At 36.7% G+C, this 20,051-nt stretch overlaps 1 long non-coding RNA gene across 1 annotated transcript in view; it reads right to left on the reverse strand.

The window, feature by feature from the left end:
- Positions 1-19,221, reverse strand: part of LOC122194768 (uncharacterized) — a 33,686-nt gene extending 14,465 nt beyond the window's left edge. The window contains exons 1-2 of the long non-coding RNA XR_008224914.1: positions 17,671-19,221; positions 2,924-2,981 (exon numbers count right to left, since the gene is read on the reverse strand). This is a non-coding gene — a long non-coding RNA (uncharacterized LOC122194768). The remainder of the gene's footprint in view (positions 1-2,923; positions 2,982-17,670) is intronic.
- Between the last annotated feature and the right edge of the window lie 830 nt (positions 19,222-20,051).

Here is a 20,051-nt window from a genome sequence, read left to right on the forward strand (position 1 = left end):
TAAATAGATTAGTTTTTCGTGGTTATTTTTGTAAAGTAATAGATTAGTTTTTAGAATTAATTTATTTATACAAAAATGTAACAAGAAATCAAGTTGGACCATTTTCTGAAGACAAAAGAGCAATTTTCAAGTCTAAAAGGTGTGCAGAATTTTCAGTGACATTTTCTGAAAAGTGTCGCTTATGCTGTTTACAAAGGGATGTTGGACTTTTAACGACAGTTGCTGAATTTTAGCCTTCAAGAAGTTTTTCATATCTTTTGCAAGCAATGGGTGTTTAATCAAGTGGGAGCTTCTACAACAACATTACAAGAAGTTTTTTGGTCCCTTTAAATGTCCATTTAGGAATGGACTTGACATTTTTGTGTTGGCTCACAAAATGTCATTAGTTGGCTATGTTTATGCCTATATCTTTTCATGCACATTTGTGTTGTTTAATTTATGCATTATTTTGTGTGGTTGATAAAATTAGTTTTTCACATACTAAATTAATTTTGGACAAAATAAACATCACATGGAGTTTGGGTTTTCAAAATTAGACATAAGACGTAACAAGTTATAAATTTTAAAATAAAACCCGTTTTTATAAACTCGTTAATAATCACAAATTTTGAAATACTTCATTATAAGTTTAAAATGGTGATTTTTGTAACTTATAGAAACTCCAAATATATAAGTAATAAAATTAAGTTTTATTAAAGATATAAAAGATTCAAATGCACTCAAACTTAATACTGGTTATTAATATTGAATTACGTCAAGTTATATAAAAACTAGCTTTTTATATAGAACCTTTAAAAGTAATTTTCTTTTGAAAATTGATCCCACGGTTTATTATATGCATGTAATAACCATGATATCATATGTTTTTAAGCTAGAATTATAAACATATAAAGACCCTTATTTTACAAACGTCAAATCTATGCAATCCTTTTGAAAAACACTCGCACATCTCTTGTATGCCCTAGTGAGATAAAGGATACCTAACCGCTTAGTGTTGTCTTTTGATGGTCGGGGTGTCTTCAATATTTCTATAACCAAGTTATAGGTCAATTAAAAAAGTTATTCAAGTTGGATGATTTGATCGAAAATCTTTTGTGATTATATAGCAAGATATAATTGATAATCGATATCTACCGAGTTGAATTATGGGATAAAGGATACCTAACCATTTATTTGTTTTGCAACTTGGATCCTAGAATTTGATAATTAATTTGGTTTATGCGGTTATGTGGATTATGTAGGGTATGCTCTGGGAAACTCACTAAGCTCCGTGCTTACAATTTTGTTTATTGTTTCAGGTATCATCGATTTGGAAATGAATGACTCGGATTGATCGTAGTGCACACACCTATGATTTCCGCAATAAATGATTTTGGGATGAACTCTGATAGATGTTTTACTTAACGATGTTTTGGAATGTTTGAAATAAATGGTATCAATGTTTTGGCTATATTAAAAATGAATTTTTTACCCCTGATTTTTGGATCATTATATATATATATATATATATATATATATATATATATATATATATATATATATATATATATATATATCATCACATATGATTTATTGAAACAAGAACGTGAAAACAAATATTTTTCATATAAATCGTATGTGATTAAATACACAAGACCAACTATATATTGAATTAAAAACACAAAAATGAATATTTTTCACATAAATTATATGTGATTAAATACATATAATCACATGTGATTATATATACCTAATAACATATGATTTATGCAGACAAGATTCATTATTTATTTCTCAATTCAATAGATGTACTCATGTACTTAATCACGTGTGATTATATGTATCAAATCACATATAACTTATATTGATAATATTCATTTTTGCATTTTTGATTCAATATTTTTTCTTATGTATTTAATCATATGTGAGTGTATGTATTTAATCACATATGATTAATGTGGAAAAAGAAAAACTATTGAACCAAAAACGCGAAAATGAATCTTGTGTACAGAAATCATATGTGACTAAATGTACAAGAACTACTGTTGAACAAGAATGTGAAAACAAATATTGTCCATATAATTCATATCTGATTAGATACATATAATCTCATATAATTAAATACACAATAATAACAAATGAACCGAGAACGCGAAAATGAATATTTTCCACATAAATTATATGTGATTAGATACATAAAATCACATGTGATTATATGCATTTAATCACATATGATAATTGTGGACAATATTTATCTTTGTGTTCTCGATTCAATAGTTGTTCTCGTGTATATAATCATATGTGATTATATGTATCTAATCACATATGATTTATGGCATCATTATTTTTTGTCCATATAAATCAAATGTGATTAGGTACATATACTTAAATGTGATTATATGTATTTAATCACAAATGATTACAATGGACAAAGAACAATTACTGAATCGAGAATGTGACAATGAATTGTATCCACACAAATCATATATGATTTGATACATATAATCCCATGTGTTTATATGTATTTAATCGGATATGATTTACGAAGACAATATTTATTTTTGCGGTTTCGATGAATAATTGTTTTTGTGTATATAATCAGATGTGATTATATGTATATAATCACATATGATTTGAGGTGGACAAGATTCATTTTTCTTTCTCGATTCAATAGTTGTGCTCATGTACTTAATCACATATGATTATACATATAATTACATGTGATAAAATACATGAACATGTGATTGTCTTTATCTAATCACATATGATTTATATAGACAATATTCATTTTTTCCAAATAAAATCATATGTGATAAGAAAAATATAATCACATATGATTAAAGTGGAAAAAAACGATTATTGAATTAAGAATGCGAAAATGAATTTTAGCCACATAAATCATATGTGATTACGTACACATAATAGGAGACTTAGTGTAAATCACCTCCTTGAACTTGAAAATCAGATAGCGTGAGAAGATGGATCCTTTCCTTTTCAAGAACCTACACAGCAATTATAACATTATTTAGCTTGTGCTTTGTTGTATTAATCTTATAAAATTTATGTATATATTTTCTTATTTTCTCTTTGAATATAGTGCTCTTTTTGGGATCCGTTTTCTTACCTTTCAAACCATTCTTAAATTTCGATAAAATAATATTGGTAAAGTTCCCCCTTTTATCTTTTTAGAAATATAAATATCTCGTTCTAATGAATTTTGTTTGATATTATATTAAATTTACAAGTTAGTAACTTTAAGTTGTCACTTTCTGGACCACTCAACACTTTTGGAATAAACTGTACCAATCTACTAAGAATTACATCATTCCCTTTATATGTAGGAAACTATACATCCATATCTAACTATAGGATTTGGAATTTTGGCATTTGGAGTTCTAATGAATTTATATGCATGAAATCTATGACAACATGGACCAACCTAAGAAGATTGCCAATTTTACCCCTTAAGGCGTTGGAATTTCGAAATGTGACTCAGAGTTTGAAGAAACTAGACACACTAAGATTCCAAAATAATAAGTCTCATGAGTTTTAGGTGTTCTTATTGACTGGCATGAATTTTAGAAGTTGGAGGACAGATTTGGAAAAATTGATCATAATAGCTTTTAAATCACTTTTGGTGTTCTATTAAGAACTTAATGGTTAAGCCTAAATTTTATCACTTTTTATATGATTGTTGTTTACTTATTAGGCTATGGAGATATGAAATTCAATTTAACCTAAGGGCCTTAATGCATGCATATTTATAGACATTCTTTATTTTGTGAACATAAGTTGTTTAGTAGATTAGTTCCTCCTCCTTAGCAATTAGAGAAACTTCTATAAGATGGAACAACAAAGAAACTAATATATTTTTATCTTCTAGTATTGATCCATCACCAAATATTTTTTTTAGAGAAAGTAGCATTGGTTCAAGTCTAGTTGATGCAAAATGAATAACAAAAAGAATAAAAGATACCTACATAGATTTGTGATGCCACCGACCACTCTTTGGCAAGCAAAATGTAATTCATCCAAAATCACACACTTTTTTAAACAGGTCCTTGCAAAGCTTTTTGTCATTGTCAAATCAGCCCCTACTTAATAAAAAATTCTAAAAAGACTTTCATCAAACAGTTGGTGTGCAACACAAAAAAACTCCACCTCTATGTGAAGTATCAGTGTATCATGATCCCATTTTCATTCCAACACACAAATTTGGTGACTAGTGAAACGAGATTGATGAGGATAAGAGAGGGGGCGGTTTCCGATGACTTGGTTTTCCGACGAGTTGATTTTATGGCCTTATGTTTCAGATCTGGTGAAATCAAATCTGGTGGCTGATGAAACAAGATGAGAGAAGAAAAGAGAGTGAGGTGGTTGCTGACAAGGTGGTTTCACGACTGATTCAAGGAGGAGGCTTAGGGCGGCGTTTCAGGAAGAGGAAAGGCGGAGAAAGCTTATTTCCGACGAGAATATGAGTGGAGATGGAGGGAACCGCTAGATCAGGAGAAAAGGGAGAGGAAACAGTTAGCTGATTCAGGCGCTGGTCCGACGATTCTGACGATGGACAGTGACTCTAGTAATGGTCATGTTGTCTTAATAGGTGGTGCAAGTTAAAAAGAGGTTGAGAGACGTCATAGTGGGGTGGGGGGTTTTGTATTAGTCTAATTAAAAATGTTTTCAAATGTTCTCATTTGAACATACCCATATATATATATATATATATATATATATATATATATATATATATATATATATATATATATATATATATATATATATATATAATGAATATATCAAATATATCAAACAAAACGGCGTATTATAGTAAGTTTGGGTACCTAAGCTTATATACCCTTAAGGGTATATTCACTTTTCCCACACACACACACACACACACACACACATATATATATATATATATATATATATATATATATATATATATATATATATATATAAGTTCAAATGAGAACCATTAAAAGTTAATAACTGTAAGAACCATTTTTTTTAGGTTATTATTAAAAGTATTTTAGTTGATTCTAATTATTTGATTATTTTTATGTTTTGATAAATGGAAAAAAACAATAAGGGCTTGATGGTAATTTTGACAAATTAAACTTAAAACTCATTGTTATGTATCAGATGTCAAACACTCAAGCCCTCAAACTCTTTCAAACTCTCTCACCAAACTTGAAGAACACACCAACCTTACCACCACCTACCACCAACCACTACCGCACCATTGATGTACCGTCGACATGTCGTCACCGCACCACCACTGCTGCCGCCTCCTACCATTGGTTAACCACTTCCATCTGATTTGTATGCACCAAACGATTCCAGATCTACATTTTCAGCTTCAGATCCACGATTATCGCCACTAGATCTATGATTTTCTGTTCCATATCTACAAGTGCCGACAAGCAACGAGGATCCACCACTATCGTTAACGATCACCACCGTTGTTGTCGCCATCCTCCGATCTCTAGTGAAACATCATCAGATCTGCCGGCTCCTACTATTTCTCTCCCTCCTTCTCATCCTCTCTGATATTTGGTGAAAAACTACTAGATCATATGCAAATATGATGTGTTTCAGGTTACATCTCAAGTGAAACATTACCGTCTACGTCGCAGTAGATCTTACTCACACTAGATCTATCATCTTTGTTTCCTCCACTACAAGATTAGAATTTGTCTGGTCCAGATCTATGGTTTTCGCTACCAAAAATGTCCAGATCTATGGTTTTCGCTACCAAAAATGTCCAGATCTGCGATTTTTGTCAACAACAATGTCCAGGTCTACAAGCTCCAATAGGATCTGGTTTCATTTTCTTCAAATCTTAGATTTGGTGAAACACCGCCAACTTGTCTCCATCTATTTCTCTCCGATCTCTGGTGAAACACCACCAGATCTGCATCAGGTATGTCAATTTTTGTGTTGATTGTTTTTCCTCTTGTTAAGCTGTGAATTTAATGTTTTAATCTCTTTTTTGTTGTTTACTTTTCTTAATATTAGTTTTAACTACTATTAAGTTGTGAATCTAATGTTATTAATACATGAATCCAACTTTGGGCTCTTATTTGTTATGATACTTGCATATAATTTTTGTTCATAGCTTAGGTTTTGTAGTTGTTATTTTGTGAATTGAATTTAGAATGTGTTATAATGCTAATATAACATCCGTATTCCCAGGTATCTTATTTTAATTATATATCTTAAGTTTTAGGGAGGGAATCGGCGAGTAGGCGCTCAGACTCGCCGAGCAGGATCGTGAATTCTATCCGAATTAATGATCGGACTCGACGAGTCGATGAGTGGACTCGGTGATTCCGTGCTGTTAAGTGAAACCCTAAATCTCAGGGCCTGGACCCTATTTAAAGGCCCTTATGGCCGCCATTTGTGGCCATTACTCCCCTGTGAAAACCCTAGAGAGCAAAGAGAGCTTAGAGAGCATTTTGGAGGCTAATTCTTCATCCTTTGGTATGATCTTGCAAGAAGGAGTGGGGATATATCCAAGCTAGATCGATTGTGGAGCTTGGATCTATGTTGTTCACGCTGAGATTCATGTTTTGAGGTACAAGTTTCTTCCCATTTCGTGTATTTGATAGATTCCTTGAATCTAAGATTTCCTTTGTGCCATTTGGAGTTGGATAGTGAAGCATTTGAGGTCCCTTTGGGTATAGATGATAGATCTGGACCTTGAGAGGTCCAAAAGGTCCCAAGCTTCCAGCTTTATGAGGTTTCATGTGAGCCTTGAGAGTTGAACCCCATTTTTAAAGTTATTTCTCCATTTTTGGCTTTATAAGCATTGCATGAACGTAAAGTTTGAACCTTTATGTCACTTTTGAGTGATATGAGTATAGATCTACTGGTTGGTGAAGCAGATCTGACCTCAAAGGATCGTTTGAGTGTTTTCAAGGGAGAAACTCGTCGAGCCCATAAGGGACTCGACGAGTCGAGTCGGGTTGCCCCGCGATTCGCGACCTGTGATGACCCGTTGAGTATAGGGTTGACTTAGCGAGTCGAGTGAGGACCATGGGCGAAGAGGACATGCAGGGACACGCCGAGTCGCACGAGTGCACTCGACGAGTCTGGTCAAAGTTTGACCGTTGACTTTTGTTGACTTTTAGGGTTTGGTCAACGATCGAACTTGTGGACCATTTGAAGGGTAAAATGGTCTTTTAGCCTTCTTTGGGCTCATGGAAAAGACTAGTCTAGCCTGGAGAGCCGTTATTGATTTGAGATAATTGTCTATGTTTTTAGGCGAAGGCTAGATCAGTTGATACGTGTGCGAGATTATCCGAGATAGCCGAGGTGAGTCTTCTCACTATACTGTACCTGGAAGGGTACCTATGTGTGACCAAAAGGTCTTATACGTGCTATATATGTTGATATGTGTTATGTATGCTATGTATGAAAAGGACCAGAAGGTCAAGATGATATGGACCGGAAGGTCAAGAGGACATGGACCGGAAGGTCGGGAGGTTACGGACCGGAAGGTCGATACGGGTGGGACCGAAAGGTCTACCGGGATTTGGGATGGAAGTCCCCTGAGACACTTGGACCGGAAGGTCCCACAGAGTTATGGCATGGGAAGGCGTATGTGTTATATGTGGTATTTTGGGGAAGTCACTAAGCATTTATGCTTACAGTTGTTGTGTTGGGTGTTTCAGGTACTAGTGAGGACCGTGGGAAGGCGCCGTCATGATCCGTACACACTGAGAGGATTTATGTAGTTGAGATATTTTGAGATTATGGGATTTGTTTATTATGAGGATATTGGATACAGTTGTTGGATATTGTTTTTGGTGATTGAAAATATGATTTAAAAATGAAAATTTGTTTTGAAAATTTACGTCGTTACAAGTTGGTATCAGAGCCTTGGTTTGAGGGATTCGGGTGCATCTTCGGGTGTATCTGAACTCAAGCTGAGGGTTTGAGAAAGTTTTTCATAAAATAAACAATTTTTCCAAAAGAGTAGAAGATTTTGAGAAAAATAGAAAGGAGCAGTGTGTACGATCAGCCAGCGCCCGAACGTTGATTTCCCAAAATACCCTTACATTATGTGTTATGAGATATGTTATGATATGATATGCATGCTAGAGTAGGCTAGGTATTCATATTAGGACTAGAGTGGCCTAATTTGTGATGCCTTGGCCTAGGAAGATTTCTGCTGCTATTAGATGCTTGAGAGTGAGTAGGTAGCAGTAGGGAGATTATGAGAGGTCTACCGAAGGGTAGCCTGTGCCAGCGATATATAAAGTACTTTTGAACTAAGATCCAAGGAGGAGGACTTGGGGTGAATATTGATGCGGTGTGGATTGTAGTATAAGGGCCCGTACTACCGAAGACACCGTATCAGTACGCAGTCCAAGTAAGAATCCTTAGGGTACTAGGGGAACAAGTAGGGTTGTGTTATCGAGTGCGAGTATGCTCGAGCGAATCTCTGATATTTTATGTTGTATTTCAGAGAGACATCATGGTTGGGACACGCCACACACCTGAGAGCAGTGGTGTTAGCGATGAGGAGATCCGCAGGTTGATTCATGAGGAGGTGGTTGCGGCCATCCGAGCTGAGATACCAGAGATGTTCGGGTCTATCAAGACCACGTTGATCGAGACTTTTGATGAGCGGTACGCGGTAGTGACTGAGGTTGCGGCTGCTGCAGCTGTGGCTGCTACCATGCCTCAGGGAGGTGACTCGTTGTTGTTTCGGGAGTTCAGCAACACGAAGCCACCGGAGTTTGATGGGACACAAGACCCGATCGCTGTGATGAGATGGATTTCTGACATCAAGGGATGCTTCTATACGTGTTCATGTCCGGAGCATCTGAGGGTACGATTCACGTTGAACCAGCTTTGCTTGGGAGCGAAGGACTGGTGGAAGTTCGTGACGGCGAGGTTCACTCTTGCAGAGATTTCAGAGGTGACCTGGGAGAGGTTCACCAACATGTTCAGAGACGAGTATGTTCCCCCAGTGGAGAGGGAACGGTTGGCTCAGGAGTTCTTGACCCTTAAGAAGGGTACTGATTATGTTACTATGGTTACCAGGAAGTTTCATAAGAGGGCGATGTTCTGCCCTGAGCAGGTGTCTACTGAGCAGACACGCATGAGCCGGTATTTGGGCATTTTGAGGAGGGATATTCGGGAGTTCGTATCAAACTCGACTTACCAGACATTTTCTGAGCTCCAGGCAAATGCCCGGAAGAGGGAGATTGAGTTGGAGACTCAGGCCAAGGGGGAGGCCGAGTCTCGGGGGATGGATCGACGGCTGGCACAGTCTCAACCGGCAACCAAGCGGGCAAAGCCCGCCGATTCGAGATCTGGAGGCCAGAAGGGACGCACTTGTGGAAAGTGCGGCAAGGGTCATGAGGGGGTCTGTCGATCAGGTACTTGCTACAAATATGGAAAGGAGGGGCATATAGCCAAGGATTGCCCCAAGGGATTCATGGTTTGTTTTCATTGCGATCAGACGGACCACCGGAAGGCCAAGTGTCCGCAGCTGCAAGGGACATCACAGGGAGCACAATAGGGATCTGCCATTGCCGCCGTGCGAGCTATTGAGGTTCGACCGGTGAAGGCCGAGGCACCGAAGGCTCGTGGGAGAGCCTTCCAGTTGACAGCGGAGGAGGTCCGTGTAGCGCCCGATGTCGTGGCTGGTATGTATTCTTTCATTTATTTATGTTGAGTTTAAGGTGTTGTGCCTATATCATGATATGCGTAGGTACTTTTCTTGTGAATTCTGTACCTGCTTTGGTGTTATTTGACTCGGGTGCGAGTCGGTCATTTATTTCCTTAGCGTTTAGTCAGCACATTAGTATCCGACGAGAGGCTTTGAGTCGACCTCTGCAAGTTTCTATAGCTGACAAGCGAGTAGTGTATGCTACGGATGTGATTCGAGGATGTGTACTTGAGATCTTCGGTGTGGAGTTCTCGATAGATCTGCTCCCGATTGCAATGGGGGACGTGTGTGTCATAGTGGGTATGGATTGGTTGAGCCGATTTGGGAATGTTATAGACTGCGAGTGACAGTTGGTGACGATACGAGACCCCAGTGGGGGAGTACTTACGGTGTACGGCGAGGGTACCCGATGTGGGTCAGCATTTTGTTCGGCTACCAGGGCGAGGTAGAGTTTACAGCAGGGCTGCAGCGGGTTTTTAGCCTATGTGATGGACACACAAGTGGCCGCTGGGAGGCCAAGTTCGATTGATGAGGTTCCAATAGTGCGCGAGTACCCGGATGTTTTTCCCGAGGAGTTACCGGGTGTGCCTCCCGAGAGGCAGGTAGAGTTCCGTATCGATCTGGTTCCGGGGGCAGCGCCTATCGCCAAGGCGCCATATCGCCTTGCGCCGTCGAAGATGCAGGAGTTATCCTCGCAGCTTCAGGAGCTGTTGGGGAATGGGTTTATTAGACCGAGTAGCTTACCATGGGGAGCGTCGGTCCTTTTTGTCAAGAAAAATGATGGTTCACACCGGATGTGCATTGATTACCGGGAGTTGAACAAGTTGACGGTCAAGAACCGTTATCCTTTACCGAGGATCAACGATTTGTTCGATCAGTTGCAAGGAGCGTCTCGGTTCTCCAAGATTGATCTGAGGTCGGGATATCATCAGATGAGAAAGCAGGATGAGAATATCCAGAAGACGGCGTTCAGAACTCGTTATGGGCATTACGAGTTCGTGGTGATGCCTTTTGGGCTCACCAATGCACCGGCAGCGTTCATGGATCTCATGAACAGGGTGTGCAGGCCGATGCTGGATCGGTCGGTGATTGTGTTCATTGATGATATTTTGGTGTATTCAAGATCTAGAGAGCAGCACGAGGAGCATCTGAGAGAGATTCATAGGGTATTGAGGTCAAAGAGGCTTTATGCCAAATTCTCCAAGTGTGATTTTTGGTTACGAGAGGTCCAATTCTTGGGACACCTCGTTAACCAGAATAGGATTTTGGTCGATCCGGCCAAGATTGAGGCGGTTATGAGGTGGGAGGTGCCGAGATCACCCACCGAGATCAGGAGTTTTCTAGGATTGGCCAGCTATTATCAGAGATTTATCAAAGATTTCTCCAAGATCGTCGTGCCTCTCACCAGGTTGACCCGGAAGGGTGCTGCTTTTTCATGGGGTCTGGAGCAGTAGACCTCGTTTGAGACACTTTGCCAGAGATTGTGCGAAGCCCCGGTGCTAGCCCTCCCGGAATGGATGGAGGATTTTGTGGTGTATTGTGACGCATCGATATTGGGGTTGGGTGCAGTACTTATGCAGAGGGGGCATGTGATAGCGTATGCATCGAGGCAGCTGAAGCCTCATGAGACGAGGTATCCTACCCACGATTTGGAGTTGGGGGCAGTAGTGTTCGCCCCCAAGATCTGGCGTCACTATTTGTATGGGGTTCGGTGTACCATTTACACGGACCGCAAGAGTTTAAAGTATTTGATGGACCAGCCCAATCTGAATATGCGCCAGAGGAGATGGTTAGACGTGGTAAAGGATTACGATTGTGAGATCCTGTACCACCCAGGCAAGGCTAATGTCGTAGCTGATGCCCTGAGCCGTAGGGCAGAGAGCGCCTCGATTCGAGACATTTGTATGCGATTGACAGTGATGACTCCGGTGTTGGACGCCATTCGGGAGGCCCAGGCAGAGGCCATGAAACCGGAGAACTATAAGAGGGAACGGGTGATTGGGCAGGTATCGGAGTTCATTACCGATAGTCGCGGGCTTATGACCTTTCAGGGTCGGATTTGGGTGTCGTATGCAAGCGGGGCACGCACCACTTTGATGTAGGAGGCGCATAGATCGAGATTTTCGATCCATCCCGGGGCCACTAAGATGTATTTGGATCTGAAGAAAGATTATTGGTGGCCCTATATGATGAGGGATGTAGCATGGTTTGTTGAGAGGTGCTAAACCTGTAGCAGGGTTAAGGCCGAGCACCAGTGTCCGCATGGCATGTTGCAGCCACTTGAGGTTCCCCAATGGAAGTGGGAACATATTTCTATGGATTTCATCACCAAGTTGCCAAGGACCATGAGGGGTGTCGACGCGATTTGGGTGATCGTTGACCGGCTGACGAAGAGCGCTCACTTTCTTGCTATTAGTGAGAGCTTTTCTGCTGAGAGGCTGGCAGAGTTGTATGTGAGGGAGGTGGTATCACGGCATGGAGTGCTGATCTCGATTGTATCAAATCGGGATGTACGTTTCACTTCCAGGTTCTGGAAGAAGTTCCACGAGGAATTAGGCACGAGGCTGCATTTCAGTACCGCTTACCACCCTCAGACGGACGGACAAAGAGAGCGAACGATTCAGACGCTCGAGGACATGCTTCGGGCCTGTGTGTTGGACTTCGGAGGGAGTTGGGACACGTATTTGTCGTTGGCTGAGTTTACCTATAACAACAATCACCATTCGAGCATTGGTATGCCTCCCTTCAAGTTGAAGTATGGGAGGAGGTGTCGGACTCCCATCTGTTGGGGAGAGGTAGGGCAGCGAGTGATGGGTAGCACTAAGATAGCGCTTCAGACAACAAAGCAGATACAACAGGTCAGGCAGAGGTTGTTGACAACTCATAGTCGTCAGAAGAGTTACGCGGATAGGCGACGATCCGGTTTCAGGTCGGAGACTTCGTACTCCTGAAAGTGTCTCCTTGGAAAGGAGCGATTCGATTCAGGAAGAGAGGCAAGCTGGGGCCCCGGTATATTGGGTCGTTCTGGGTGACAGCACGAGTGGGCAGGGTAGATTATCGGTTAGAGCTACCTGCAGAGTTGAGTCAGATACATGATACCTTCCACGTGTCTCAGCTGAGGAAGTCTATAGCCGACGAGTCAGCGGTGGTACCATTGGAGGATATTCAGGTGGATGCGAGCCTGAATTATGTTGAGAGGCCAGTCGAGGTGGTAGATCGGAAGATCAAGGTTTTGAGAAACAAGGAAGTGTCATTGGCTCTGATTCAGTGGTAGCATCGAAAAGGATCTGAGCTGACCTGGGAGCCGGAGGCGGAGATGCGGAAGCTTCATCCAGAGCTGTTTGTAGAATGAGAGTTCGGGGGCGAAGTCTGTTTCTAGTGGGGGAGAATTGTAACATCCGGATTCCCAGGTATCTTATTTTAAGTATATATCTTAAGTTTTAGGGAGGGACTTGGCGAGTAGGCGCTCAGACTCGCCGAGCAGGATCGTGAATTTTGTCCAGATTAATAACCGGACTTGACGAGTTGATGAGTGGACTCGGCGAGTCCGCACTATTAAGTGAAACCCTAAATATCAGGGCCTGAGCCCTATTTAAAGGCCTTTATGGTTGTCATTTGTGGCCATTACTCCCCTGTGAAAACCCTAGAGAGCAAAGAGAGCTTAGAGAGCATTTTGGAGGCTAATTCTTCATCCTTTGGTATGATCTTGCAAGAAGGAGTGGGGATATATCCAAGCTAGATCGATTGTGGAGCTTGGATCTATGTTGTTCACGCTGAGATTCATGTTTTGAGGTACAAGTTTCTTCCCATTTCGTGTATTTGATAGATTCCTTGAATCTAAGATTTCCTTTGTGCCATTTGGAGTTGGATAGTGAAGCATTTGAGGTCCCTTTGGGTATAGATGATAGATCTGGACCTTGAGAGGTCCAAAAGGTCCCAAGCTTCCAGCTTTATGAGGTTTCATGTGAGCCTTGAGAGTTGAACCCCATTTTTAAAGTTATTTCTCCATTTTTGGCTTTATAAGCATTGCATGAACGTAAAGTTTGAACCTTTATGTCACTTTTGAGTGATATGAGTATAGATCTACTGGTTGGTGAAGCAGATCTGACCTCAAAGGATCGTTTGAGTGTTTTCAAGGGAGAAACTCGTCGAGCCCATAAGGGACTCGACGAGTCGAGTCGGGTTGCCCCGCGATTCGCGACCTGTGATGACCCGTTGAGTATAGGGTTGACTTAGCGAGTCGAGTGAGGACCATGGGCGAAGAGGACATGCAGGGACACGCCGAGTCGCACGAGTGCACTCGACGAGTCTGGTCAAAGTTTGACCGTTGACTTTTGTTGACTTTTAGGGTTTGGTCAACGATCGAACTTGTGGACCATTTGAAGGGTAAAATGGTCTTTTAGCCTTCTTTGGGCTCATGGAAAAGACTAGTCTAGCCTGGAGAGCCGTTATTGATTTGAGATAATTGTCTATGTTTTTAGGCGAAGGCTAGATCAGTTGATACGTGTGCGAGATTATCCGAGATAGCCGAGGTGAGTCTTCTCACTATACTGTACCTGGAAGGGTACCTATGTGTGACCAAAAGGTCTTATACGTGCTATATATGTTGATATGTGTTATGTATGCTATGTATGAAAAGGACCAGAAGGTCAAGATGATATGGACCGGAAGGTCAAGAGGACATGGACCGGAAGGTCGGGAGGTTACGGACCGGAAGGTCGATACGGGTGGGACCGAAAGGTCTACCGGGATTTGGGATGGAAGTCCCCTGAGACACTTGGACCGGAAGGTCCCACAGAGTTATGGCATGGGAAGGCGTATGTGTTATATGTGGTATTTTGGGGAAGTCACTAAGCATTTATGCTTACAGTTGTTGTGTTGGGTGTTTCAGGTAGTAGTGAGGGTCGTGGGAAGGCGTCGACATGATCTGTACACACTAAGAGGATTTATGTAGTTGGGATCTTTCGAGATTATGGGATTTGTTTATTATGATGATACTGGATACAGTTGTTGGATATTGTTTTTGGTGATTGAAAATATGATTTAAAAATGAAAAATTGTTTTGAAAATTTACGTCGTTACAACTAATGTTTTCTCAAATAATGTGAATCTAGGTTTTCTAAGTTATGAATTGTGATGTTTAAATTTTTTATTAATTTTTTAGTCATGTTAATGTTAGTTTTAAATGCTATGAACAAGAAAATATTAGTTTTATGTTTTGAATACATGGTTTTTTTACAAGTTTAAGTTGTGAATATATGATTTTTTATAAGTTTTAAGCTCTGAATGCATGTTTTATATTTATTTTCTACTTACATCTATTATAGATCTCTACCATACATTTTTTTGATCGTTTTTTTCTTCTGTTAAGGTGTGAATTTAATGTTTTAATCTCTCATTTGTTATTTATTTTATAATCTTAGTGTTAACTGCTATTAAGATGTGAATTTTCTGTTTAAACTGTGAATTGACTATATAAGATGTGAAATTTGTGAATTAAATTGTTCGTTTATTGTATTAAGTTGTAAATTTTGGGTTAGTTTAAACTATGAATTAATTGTATTAAAAGTGTTAAGTTGATAATATGGTTGTGAATGCATACTTTTTGTGTATTCAACTGAGATTTATAGTATTAAGTTATGAACTTTGTATATTAAGATGTGATTTGTGTGTTTTAAATTGTGAATTGACTGTATTAAGTTATGAATTTTGTGTATTAAACTATGATTTTGTGTTTTAAACTATGAATTGAATGCATTAAGCTATTAATTTTCTAATTAAATTATTAACTGACCTTATTAAGTTGTGAATTTTGAATGAAATTAGTATTAAAATATATATAAATGATTTATATATGAATGTTTTGTAATAATTTTCTTGTGAATATATTTATTTTTTGTGTTTTATACATATTTAAGAATGTATTACTTTTTATAATTAATTTGTATTAAATTCTAAATAAGTAAATTGTTTTGTTTATTAAATTATGAATATAATATTTAAGCTGTCATTTAATGATTTTATATATACAGATCTGATTTGGAATGAATGATGATTGTGACGGCGGCACATGTGGTTGGTGGTGGCGTGTGTTAGTTTGAGTTTGACTTCTTTAAATATGTAAAGTAGTGTAGAATATATTGTATTATGTTATGTTGTGAATTTTATCTATTAAACTAAAACGAACTTTATTAAGCTGTATATTTTATACAAATTTTATGTTAAAATATGAATGAATGTATGTACGAAAATATTAAACTATGTATTAATGAATTAATATCTTTATTAGAATGTGAATATGATATTCTAAACTGTAAATATATGTTATACACGACACATTTTTTTTTAAATAAATCTACAACTTAGAAAAAAAAATGAATTTGTCAAGGCATAGTTTTATTTTTTTATTAAAATTTTGTATATTTGGGTGCAAAAACGAAATTTTATATGTTAAAAATATTACCAAAAAAATGAAAGTTACAATGTTTGTTCTACTAAACTGTTAATACAAGTTGAAAATGTCATTGAACTTGGTGTTAATCCAACGATGGTCCGACAGCTGTTCTACAACAGATGACAACTAGTTGTAAATTACGGAATGAAAATGTTTTCTTAATATAATATTTATGTTTGATGTCTATAAAATTCCCTAAATGAAAACATTTAAAAAAAATGGTTTTGAAAGTTCTTCACCAAAAAAAAAGTCCTCATCGGATCATATATATATATATATATATATATATATATATATATATATATATATATATATATATATAAACACTAGGTTATAATCCGTGTAAACCACGGTTGGTACATTTAAAATTATTATAAACAAAATATGTTTTTATTTATTTTCCACCACATAAATGACATTTCCAAAAAGTAGAATGTCATATAAAGAAATGTTTTTATTTATTTATTTTCCAATCTATGTTCGAAATATTCACAAAAAACAATATAATTTTAAGATGTAGAATGTTATAAATGATAGTTTTTCAGAAATTAAAATACTATAAAAGAAAATTTTGCTTATTATTTTCCACTCTTTGTAGAAAATCCTCAAAAAGAGGCCGTTTTACAAAGTGTGATGCTATAAATGATAATTTCCAGAAAGTAGAATGTTATACAAGAATTTTTTTTTTTTAATTTTCCACTCCATGTCGAAATCTTAGAAAAAAAAACCATTTTAGAAAATATAACACAATAAATGACATCGAAATAGAATTTTGTTTTGCACTTGAGACTTGAGACCCATGATGATATTCAACTATTAAAAAAACCCAATTTTTTCTACTATTTTCTACAAATGAAATTAGCAAAGTACATTGGTAAAACCATACAAAACCAATTTTCAAAGATTCCAACTTTCATCATTTCTAAATACAACTTTCTAAAAAAAATCTTTATTTAAGATGAAAGCCCAAGTTTTATCAAAAACACCAATGTAGATCCAAAGTACATTGCTAAAACCGTAAAAAGAAAAAAAAAATCTCCAAGCGACTTCTAATACCCCCATTTCCAATAATCTGCTAAACTACAACAGGAATAGAAAATTAAAATTTTAAAATTGTATAAAGCCAAAAATAAGAAAACCCAATTTCAAACTTTAAAAAAAAAACAAATTTCCAAAAAAAAATTGAACCAAAAAACTCATTTTTTTAAATAGCATAAATTTGAATCTTAGTCTCATTTGAATCTTAATCATCTGTTTGGGTCCTTCAGTTGGATTGGTGAGAATAAGTTTGACAATTGTCATTATAAAGTTTTCATTTCAAATGTGTCATGTTTAGGTTTGTTATAAAACAAACAATTATATTATAATCAACCGGTTCTAATAAATAAGGAAATCAAAAGAAGTTACATTAATTCCTAATTGTCATATTAAATTTAGACACTTAAACGTAAAACAAATTTTGAGGTAACTATTTTATAAAATTCCCTTATATCATATATTTATAGATTAATTGTTCAAACTAAAATGGAACTTATAGAAAAAAACATACCAAGTAACTTACTTGAGTTTCTTTGCACCTGCACATTTAAAAGAGACATACCATCATTCAAAGAAATCAAGTTTGAAAATACAAAACAAAATTATCAAATATTCAATATTGGTTCTAAATGAGATGAAGTTAAGTCTTATCTGTTTCTCTAATGTTATCGTCTTATTACATGGTGATCTCACCAGAAAAAAAAAAAAATCCTCTGAGGTTTTAGTTCCTACTATTCCACATTTCATTCAAACTAAACAAAAGCTGATGACCAAAAAAATCTAAAATTCTTCGCAACATCATATAAAAGCGGGCTAATCAATGACCAAAAAACTATAATTTTGCACACTTACTAAAACAATATGCAGTTAAACAAAAGCCTCATGTTAATTATTAAAGCTTCAAAATACATTATACAACATAAAAACAATTTGCATGCTAACTAATGAATGTGGTTGAAAAAAAATCTAAAAAACAAAGACATCAGTAATCTCGAAATCATAAGTGTATATGTGGAAATCAAATTTCTGCCTATCTTTCATGAAAATACAAATGCAAAATAGCAATATACTTTCGTTAACTTGCTAATTTCAACATCCTACTTTCATGTTTTGCCATGAAACCATTGTAATAAACTTTAATACCGAATGAAAAATAAATAATTGCATGACTACTTTCATTTGCTTGTCTTTTAAAGCATGGTAATGTAACCTGCATTTTATTGTCCCTTGGGCATAAAATACACTTTAAAAGTAAAATCCCTAAAATGAACCCTTAGCCACAGTTAGGTTTGGGATTAGCAAAACAAAGCAGACAAACCTGGATACAAAGAACTGCATGCAATTTAAGTACCATGTCTTCACCATGACATTACTACATATGAGACATTTTCACAAGCACCTGGTGTGCTTTCCACGTTTCTTACCCACTATTTAATTGAAGAACTTCCTTAAATACTACTTATAAAACTAAAATTATAGTTCCTTTGAGATCCAAGACACATGTTTATGTTTCTAAGAAACATAACTCATTCCCGCTCAAATTCCTCTTAGTTATACTATCTTTATCACCCACTCTTTTTCTTTGGAAAATTTTGAAAAAAAAAAAGAAACAAAAGAATGAATCACAATCCAAAAGGCCATTAGGAGTTAGAAACATATACACCTTATCTTCAAACCCGTTGATTTGTTGCTTATGTTCTATCTTTTTCAGTAACCGTTAGATGCATCAGAAGGAAAGCAAGTCAGAAGTTAGAGAGACTGAGAAGGAAGTGGCACAGAATACAACAGAAAATCGGGTAGTGATTGAAGTCATATGATGGTGGAAGAGACATGGTGGTTTGGCTACCGTGTTTTGGGTATTGGTTTAGATTAGCATAGTCGGTGGTCGGGTGTAGTAGTGGAGGTAAGGTGGTGGTTCAACAAATTTCTAGGGTTTTCATAGAGACGAGGCAAGAGTAAATGTAAATCGATGGGAGTAGCGAAGGAATCGGGGGTGTATTGGAAAACGAAAGCAAAGATAATATGGAGATAGTTGTAGATTTCAAACGATGCTCAACTACACTAATTGCCCTAAAGGAAATATGTTTGATTTATATATATATATATATATATATATATATATATATATATATATATATATATATATATATATATATATATATATATATATATATATATATATATATATATATATATATATATATATATATATATATATATATATATATAGCTGATTTAGATGTGATTCCATTGAGTTTTACTGCAGTCAGCAACATCGATCTTCCTAGGAAGCAGCTTGAGTACCTAAAAGAAGAAATAAGTAGTAATTTCTTAACTAAGTAACAATCGATATGAAAAAACCATTATATGAATTCAACAGAATGTATAGGGTATCAGATTCAAATTTAGAAAAGATTAGGTTCCTGATTTTTTGCTACTTACTTTTTTACTTTTGAATATTGATTGTCGATTTTAAAATTGAGTTCAGCTAAATTAGGTTGATTTTTGAATATTATAACAGCAATTCTAATATTTAGGAATTGAATGTGGACGGTTGATCAAAATCATTGGACGGAAAAAAGAGAGAGCAGAATGATAGTGGAATGACACGTGTCATAAGAAAATGCTTATAAGATGACACGTGGCTGGTTTAGGAGTGTTTTATTAAGCATGAAGATGAAGATGAAGATATATTATTGAAAAAAAAATCTATTATATATTAGTAGAAGTAATAAAAAATTTAAATTTTAAATTTTAAATAATATATATTAGTGATTAGACATTTTGATAGCTTTGTTCAATTATTTAAAACTGAATAATTAAAATCCCACAACGTTGGCACCACCGATGAAATAAATGGGTTGTATCTGTTTTATTATTTTTATTTTTATT

Source organism: Lactuca sativa, chromosome 6, assembly GCF_002870075.4.
Source record: "Lactuca sativa cultivar Salinas chromosome 6, Lsat_Salinas_v11, whole genome shotgun sequence".
Classification (NCBI taxonomy): Eukaryota; Viridiplantae; Streptophyta; class Magnoliopsida; order Asterales; family Asteraceae; genus Lactuca; species Lactuca sativa.